At 40.7% G+C, this 8,925-nt stretch overlaps 1 pseudogene; it reads right to left on the reverse strand.

Annotated features, from left to right (window-relative positions):
• Positions 1–634: 634 nt before the first annotated feature.
• LOC107278550 (L-type lectin-domain containing receptor kinase IX.1-like) lies at positions 635–7,025 on the reverse strand (annotated as a pseudogene).
• Positions 7,026–8,925: the final 1,900 nt, after the last annotated feature.

Here is an 8,925-nt window from a genome sequence, read left to right on the forward strand (position 1 = left end):
ACCGCGATAGTTCGGGGGGTAATTCGTTCTTTTTTCAATGTGAAATATGTCTAACTTTTGTGGATGAAGGAAGTGTACTAGAAACGGGAAAGTTGTTTTTATCAAAATAAATCGTTTACTCTAATAATGATGGGAGCGGGATAACGAGACGTGGAGTGACCTGACTGATGCATGCCTGGAGTAGCAGTTAGCACGCTGCGCTTGTACTAGTAACTCTATCAATTATTATATTCTAAAATCCTTAAAACCATCTATAATATAGAAGAAAATTTTTTCAATCAAAATTTATAATCTCCAAACGTAAGATATATAAACACACACATAGTACACATAATGGTTCCATATGAATCAACTCTATTGTTGCCACAATATTTTTCTCATAAATGAAAGACTGCACGGTTTAAGTAATTTTAGTTTAGAGTTTATACGTTGAAGGGTTATTAGACGAAAATCAAAACCAACGCTCAAAGCAATCTAAACAAATTATTGACAAAAACAACTTTAAAATAGAGTAAAAAAATATTTTATGAAACAGTCACCCACCCAGAAGTATTCATAATAAAAATTCAAACAACATTAAATACATGCGCATGCGCACGGCCTAACTTCGTAATACAACTTTGATGCGGAATAATTACATAGTTCGAAAATAATAATATCTCTTAAAGCTTGGTATGTTAAAGCCAAAACTAGCAGTAATGTTTCTTACTAGCTATATAGAAGAGCAGCCTGTGGTGCCTCCTCGTATCTATTGGCAATAGAAGCCCTGGAGGCGTCATGGACTGATGAGACTGATGCAGAGTTGGTGATGAAGTTAAGGTCAGGCAAGGTGGCATCAGGCTCCAGAAGTAGTTTCATTGCTTCCTGCATGGTAGGCCGACGCTGAGTGTCAGAAGCAGAGCACCAGAGCCCCAAGATGATGACACTCTCCATCTCCCTCCTTTCAGAGTCACCAACAATCTTTACCCTTTGGTCCGTAGCCTCCACGACATCACCTTTGCTTCGGTACAGGCTGCAGATCTGCTCCCTGGATATGTCTTTGCACGCGATCTCCAACAGGACGAGGCCGAAGCTGAACACGTCTGAGTAGGGGTTGAACTTGACCTTGCCATCTTTCTTGCACTGTGGATCCATGTAATCTACCGGTCCTACAGCAGTTGTCAATACACACCCTTCCACAGTGCCTACTACAGTTGTTTGCAACGACGTTGGATCATTGTCAAGCTTCGCGATCCTTGACAAACCAAAGTCGGCAAGCTTGACATTATATTCTTTGTCTAGGAGTACGTTTCTTGGCTTGATATCTCTGTACAGGATATATGGCTTGCAGTCGTGATGTAGGTAGGATAGAGCTGAGCCAATACCCTTGGCTATATTGTACCTGATCGATCGGATATAACCAATTACTCCCTCCGTGTTGGTAATACTTGTGGTTTTGGATAATGGCACGATCTCCAAAACACAACTTTGACCATTATTTTTCATTATAATATATATATAAGTATTAAACAAATATATGATTTTATTAAAGTGACTAATCTATATATGTAGTCACCATATTTGAAAGACAAAAGTTTTAAAAATGATTCATCATCAAAGATTTTAAAGTTCAACCTCACCCTTGTCTAAAACGATCTTTGCTTAGATTTTTTTACATGACGTCTGGGTATCGACACAATATTCAATACACAAAACCTCACATTACTTTTTCCAACCAATATATTCATAGAAAATGAAAAACAACTTTATCTATATGTATATATATATGTATATATGTATATGTATATATGTATATATGTATGTATCTATATATATATATATATATATATATATATATATATATATATATATATATATATATATATATATATATATGTATATATAACTGGTACTCCATGGTGTCCGGGCACCAAGATTCAAATGAGTATGAAATTATTTTTTAAAGTGTTTAGGTATGATTTGAACATCTTTTGGTTAGATTTTGATTCTAGGTATATAGCATCCAAACATATAATTAGTTAGGTATGTAATAATGTATTGTGAAATAATGTTGAATTTGAGTTGTTTTGTTGCTAGGTATAGGTATGAATCAAATTCTTATGCCTAGGTATATACTAATATATATAAGTGTTTTTCCTGACTAATGTAGTATTGGTATCATTTTCATTTCAAACTCTAATAGATTTGAATCTATTAATGATTTAAAATTTTAAGGTTCGACAAGACACAGATAGTAAGTACTAGAATGTATCCAATTCAACCAAAACTCCTTATATTTTAGGATAGATGTTGATAACGGAAATAGCATAATATTTGACAATCGTGTGCTTCGCTACGTACCTCGTAGACCATGACTGTACTGCTTCTTCCTTACTCACGTGTAAGTACTCATGGAGATTGCCATTATTCATCAATTCGTAGACAAGGAAAAGCTCCTTCTCCATACTCCAACACCAGCCGCACATGAAATGGAGGATGTTCCAGCTATGTCCCCGGATGCACCAACCGTAGAACTTAAGGAGGAGGACATATCCGGTGAAAATGAGCTAAGTGTTGAAAACTCGTGAAAATCATACCTAAAAGTTTCGTAAATTCATGAAAAAAATACTAGAGATAGGTGTAGATATAAAATACATTCTCACCAAATCTCAAGTCCAAACTCAAGTTCGTTTATGAGAAACAAAAAAGACAAATTTCAGGTGAACAGTGTCCTGTTACTATTTACCTGAAATTTGTCTTTTTTGTTTCTCATAAACGAACTTGAGTTTGGAGTTGAGATTTGGTGAGAATGTATTTTATATCTACACCTATCTCTAGTATTTTTTTCATGAATTTAAAAAACTTTTAGATATGATTTTCACGAGTTTTCAACACTTAGCTTATTTTCACCGGATATGTCCCCCTTAAGGAGATTCTTGTGCCTGGCTTCGCTGATGGTGGTGACTTCGGTGAAGAAGTCCTTGTGTCCTACGTTGAGCTCTTTCACAATTTTCTTCACAGCAACATCACGGCCCAACTCCTGTAGGTACCCACGGTAGACCTTACCAAATGCACCCTCCCCGAGCTTCTGATCGTCCGAGAAATTATTTGTCGCCATGGCCAAATCGCGGTACCCGAACCTCCTGGCGCCGGCTGTTCCCTTGTGAAAGAAATTTTGGACCCTTTTCCATTTCCAACAAGACAGCAAGATCCACAACACTAGAGCCAACACAACAACTCCTCCAATTATTAATCCTCGAAGAAGGCCTGCTATTTTGTTTCGCTCTACAAGCAAATCATCGTCAAATTTCATCAGTCTCTCTCAGAAAATTTCTTCACTACTAGAAATCCCCAGGTTCCCTAGAAAAATTTTACTCGGGAAAGGGCAATAAACCGTAGGAAGTTTGTTCCCCTAGAGAGATTCGTAGGAAACAATTCCAAGGGAAAACAATGTGCGGGGCAATAGAAAGTGCCCTAGGTTTTCTTTTGTAAAATCATAGGGATACAAAGGTTCCCTAGGAATTGGGATGGTAGGGAAAATTGTGTACATGGCATGGAAATCTTAGCTAGTTACAATAACCAGAATAAGTTCAACATATATAATTAAGATTGCTCATCTTTCTAGCTAAAAAGTGCTATAAGCAATCATGGATTCATCACATAGTTACAGTTCAAATGTTCCTAGAATTTGCTTCTGACAACAAAATTCCACAAAAGCTATCCAACCTTAAATTGATGTTCATCCATCATTGCTACCAAAATACAGCAAGAACTATCCAGCCATAAATCAAAGTCGATCCATTCCCTAGCTAACATGACTTAAGTAAATTAGTCACAAAGTAGCACTTCTATATATAGCCCAGTAGCATGTCTCAAATGTTGATTGATTGTTCAATGGCCGTATATTTGGAGTGCGCTCCTTTCTATATTTGGGATTAGGAAACCGTGTAGCATGTCTCAAATGTTTGAGAATTGGCTGAATTGTGTTGAACCTAGGCTCTAGAGAATATTGTTTGTGGGCATAGCTGCATTAATTCTTTGGGCAATTTGGTTATATAGGAACGATGTGGTCTTTAATGGCTCCAGTCCTATATTTTTCTTGCATGTCATTTTCATAGGAACGCATTGGGCAAGGACTTGGTCTTTGCTTCTTAAAGGAGTCGACAAAGAAATAGTTAAGAGCTATTGCAAGCTACTGGAGAAGCGTGTGTTGGAGTTCTTCTCTGTGTATGGCTAGAACCTTAGAAGAATATTGGAAGCCTAGTCTTTTTCTTTTTCTTTTGTTGTTCTTAAAACCTTCGTGCTGTTATCTCTCATGTAACGGGAGAGATTTGTTGTTGCAGTTTCTACCCTTTTTTTAAGGAGAGATCATCTTTAGTCCCGGTTTTCAGTGGAACCGGGACTGTGGATTTCGGCCGACTGACCAAAGATCGATGATTTCTCCACCAGTGTGAGGTTCCTCCACGGGCAGTTGAGTCTGCACCTGTATAAATAGCCGATTTTCATAGGCTCTAAAGTATATGCGGATGCGGCTGGGTAAATGTGTATACAAATGTGTTATTGGTCTACACATTGGTCATTTGCACAAATATTTTCTGTACTAGTGAAACTAAATATTTATTTTTTTGTTTTTAATTCTTTTAAAAGTAAAATAGGAAAAAAAAAGTAAGTGGGACCGGCTAGGCTAAGTTAGTAGGCTGGCTGGCCTACCACCAGGACCAGATGGCCTGTGCCTTATCGCTAAGCTAGCATGGTGGCCGTCCTCTTGGAAGGCTACCCGCGAGCCACTGGTTCCAGCCAACGGTGTCATTTTCAAAAAAATTGGCGTTTTACAAAGAAGTGATGTAATGTTTGGCTGGTCCACATGGCCTTTCTCACCGTGCGAATACTTAGCTTCCATGAAGCGACCATTTCGTTTAGGCATTACTAGTACTCCACCCCAGTATCCCAGTTTAGAGGGTGTATATAATGTTTCACTAATTAAGAAGAACAATTAATTAATTTGAATGTGATACGTAACCTATCTACACAGATGTTTGTTTAAACCACCTATGTCTAATGGCATATAAAAATCGAGGACTTGCACAGACGAATTTCACAACTGCCTGTGAAAATTTTCACAGGCGGCTCTCTCTTAGAACGTACTGCCTGTGAAAATAAATTTACATTTTTTATTTTTGTAAAAAAAAAATTCTAAAACAAGTGCTAAGCAAACCTAGCTACTCCCTCCGTTCCGAAATAAGTTAATCTAGTACAGGATATCATATTGTCTATTATAACCAATCTATAAAGATGTCTATGTTTCGGTTTACAGTACTAGATTAAGTTATTTAGAAATGGAGTGTTGACTGCATATTAAATTCATAAGTATACTTGACACGTCGACCCAGATTAGCTTCTCAGCCTTACAGGCTACAGCCCCAAGGATAAAATGATATAGATTTGCAATATCCTTAATTCCTTGTTTGTCTCCTTATTTTCTTAGTAATATGCTACAAACTTATGTTACACGTGTCAATGAGTCATATTGAGCTGGTAGTATATTTATATCAGTCTTGTGAGTATTTCTTATCGAACGTTAATTTGCCTGTATTTTTACGTTAACTAGACGGTACCAAGTCTATTTTCTAAAGCAATTCGACGATGGGAATTTCAATTGTGACACCTCTCCAACGGTCAGCATTTTAGGGGTGACGTGGCAAGCCGTAGGAAGAGAGAATTAACACTAATTGCACTTGGTGGGGACTAACTATATAGATTATATAGATATAGATTTGCCTATACACTGTAGAAGAATACAACCGTAGTATAAATACAGTGCAATAATTGTTTATTTTTATTTCCTGAATTAACCTATTTATATTTTTATACGTACATATATATTTTTTTCTTCATATGTATTAGTGATAACCAACAAGAAATTAATTTTTTTAAGTTTAATTAAATTAGACCATATATTTGTTCCACAACAAGGAAAACAGCACAGGACCATATTTTTTGAAGTTTAAAATTTATGCATGATCGAGTATTGGTAAATAAAATACTAGTATAACTGCATAAACGAACGTATACCTTTGACAAGGGCGAGAGTTGAGTTGAAGGACCATGACATTATCTGATGGAGCTCCACGCATGAGCCGGTGGCAGCCGAGAAGCCCAGGGCCACCTGCGGCGGGAGCAACGTGAGCGGATCTTGCAGTTGTGCGCTCACGTTAACCGCAGAAGGGTGATCATGGAACCACAGGGAGGCGACCAGCATCCGTGTACGTGCTGCTGTTGAAGGAGATGTAGGCTGTCATGTTCCCCTCCAGTGTCGTGTTGCTGGGCAAGACTTTTGTGTAGTTAGCCTCCCTAACAGTGTTGATGTCGATGCCGATGTGGTCGTAGCTGGGATCGTATGGGCGGCTGAACGTGTCGAACTCGACGGCGACAAAACGGTCTTTGCCGGTGGCTATGGTCTGGCCGGTTACTCCTTCTCCAGCGATGAGGCCGAGGTCGCCGCCATTTGAGTCTTTTGGCGGCTCAGGCGATGGGTAATAGGCAAGGAAGAAAGCCATCCCATCCCCTCTGCAACTACCGTTGATGGGAACGATGGCGAAGGTGAAGTTGGTGGAGAAGCTGGCCACCTCGTGGCCGCCGGTGGTGTGTCGTAGAGCTGCACCGGATGAGCGTACGACATCCGGCCCCGGCCACCCACGGAGGAGGTGGTGAGGCTCACCAGCCCATTTGCCGGTGGCGAGGTCGCGTCGCCCTGGAATCTGAGGTCAGCTTCGAGTCTGGCGGCGGATATGTTGGAGAAGTTGAAGCTGAAGGACACTGCAGGCGAGGTCGACGTCGTCGCTGCTACAACATCCTCATGCCTAGCAGCAAGCAACGGCAGCAAGAGGAACAAGGCAACGAGGTGGAGCCGCGGCCTGCTAATCCTCTTTGCTGCTGGGGACACCATTGTAATGAGTTGGCTTAGCTACCAACCGTCCTGCCAGCCGAGGCTATATACAACTACTGGTAGGAAGCCCGCGCTTCGCCGCGGAGCACGGGGAACATAATAAACTCTTCGGACCTCCAGAGTTGCAACTTAAATAGTGTATATGCACAGGGGCGGAGCTAGAGTAAAATGGAGGGTGATGCCACTTGCTTAATTTACTCTACTTTAGATTGAGTTTAAGCTGATGCAGATGTTAAAATTATAAGCACATAATAATTTAATTTATTCCATAAATAAATCATGACATTGCAATGTAAACTAGTATGAACGCATCATTAGATCTACACATGTAAACTGAGCAGTAAAACATGAACAGATCAAATATGCGCAACATGTCGAACACGTACCGAGGTGACGAAAAGACCAATTGCTCGGCAGGAACTACTCGCGGTTGCGGGCGTCGACGAAGGCGCGCAGCACGCGAGTGGAGAGGAAGGTGAGCCGTCGCGGACGAACAGGGAGCAGTCGCACGAAGCGCTTCTCAAAACCCTTATTACCGCCTTCTTCCGGTGCAGGACGTCGAAGGCAGAGGTTCTGGAGACCTGCTCTCCCAATCGCATGTGCATGCCTGCGAGCGGGATAGAGTAGTCTATGAGCGACGGCGCAGTACAGAGTAGGAGGCAAACCCTACATTGATTTCGCGTATGTTGTGTGAAGGCGGCGGCTCGGTTTATATAGAGATAGGTGGCTTGATCAGGGCGCCCGCATGATCTCCACTCCGCGTAACCGAACCGGATAAGTCGCGCGTAACTTATCTGGACTCCACGCCGTTTTCACGCACCGGATTTTTCAGAATGTTTCCAAAACAAAACAAAACAAATCTGAATTTCCTGCAGCAAAACAAAACTGCAAAAGGAGGCTGCATCTGCGCAAGGATGAGGAGCCAATTTTGCGAACCATTTGACGCGTACGTCGTGTACGAGCGCCGCCTGCCCGGCCCTGTTAGGCGAGGCGAGCGAGCTCGCGCGTGTGTTCCCCCTCTTCTGTCCACCACACATGCTTCCAGTGGCTAGGAGGGCATCCTCCCTTTTGAGGAGGTCCCTTTCTCCTAGAATAAGCAAGGTGGTACTAAACTCCACATGCATGCCATTCCATGAGGTGGGCTTTTGTGATTTTCCAAAGAATTAATCTTCGAGTGGGCCTTAGCCCATCCATTAATTCCAACAGCAGATGCCTAAGTTTGTATTGAGCGGGGTACATACATGGTGAAAAAAGATGAGGTGTAGCTAAAATTTTTTTTTTAACCGGGTTCCTGGGCACCCTCTAATATACACTAGCTCCGCCCCTGTATATGCATGTAAGATTGATTTGATGTTCATATATATATGTATGTATATATATATATATATATATATATATATATATATATATATATATATATATTATGTGGCCACTGTGACTAATTATATGAACCCAATAGAGATATAAAGGACACCAAAACTGCATTATAGTTTATATATGCACACGTACTGCTTGATCTAAACAGAACTTTAACTGGCCAGCGAGTACAATTCATCGCACGGGCACAATGCAGCTGTCAATCTGGTATCTTGTTCTTCTTTGAGCCAATATTCCTGTATAGAGCAGGTTAACCATGAGTAATTTTGTTGTCGAATAGACAATAGCGTCACATCGAAAGGCGTGGTTCTCTCAACTGTGGTTGGAAAAGAAAGACAATTGTATTGCTTAATGAAAAATTTTTTTTGCATCCCTATTACATGGTCCCTGTATTTATAGCCCCATTACAGGTTCCCCTTATTATGGTTTAGGTTTTACAGGGAAATTTACATGGTTACGCTTATGATAGGGACATTATTGAGGGCACACTTTGTCCTTTACACATATGGGCCCCTATTGGGCTTTAATGGCTTCCCCATCTATTTGCCGAAATCCCCCGAAGGCGTAGCGGCCCGTTGGGCCTCCGACGGCGAAGTTTGGTATTTCGGCGAAACCCGTGCCTT

Source organism: Oryza sativa, chromosome 4 (assembly GCF_034140825.1).
Source record: "Oryza sativa Japonica Group chromosome 4, ASM3414082v1".
Lineage (NCBI taxonomy): Eukaryota > Viridiplantae > Streptophyta > Magnoliopsida > Poales > Poaceae > Oryza > Oryza sativa.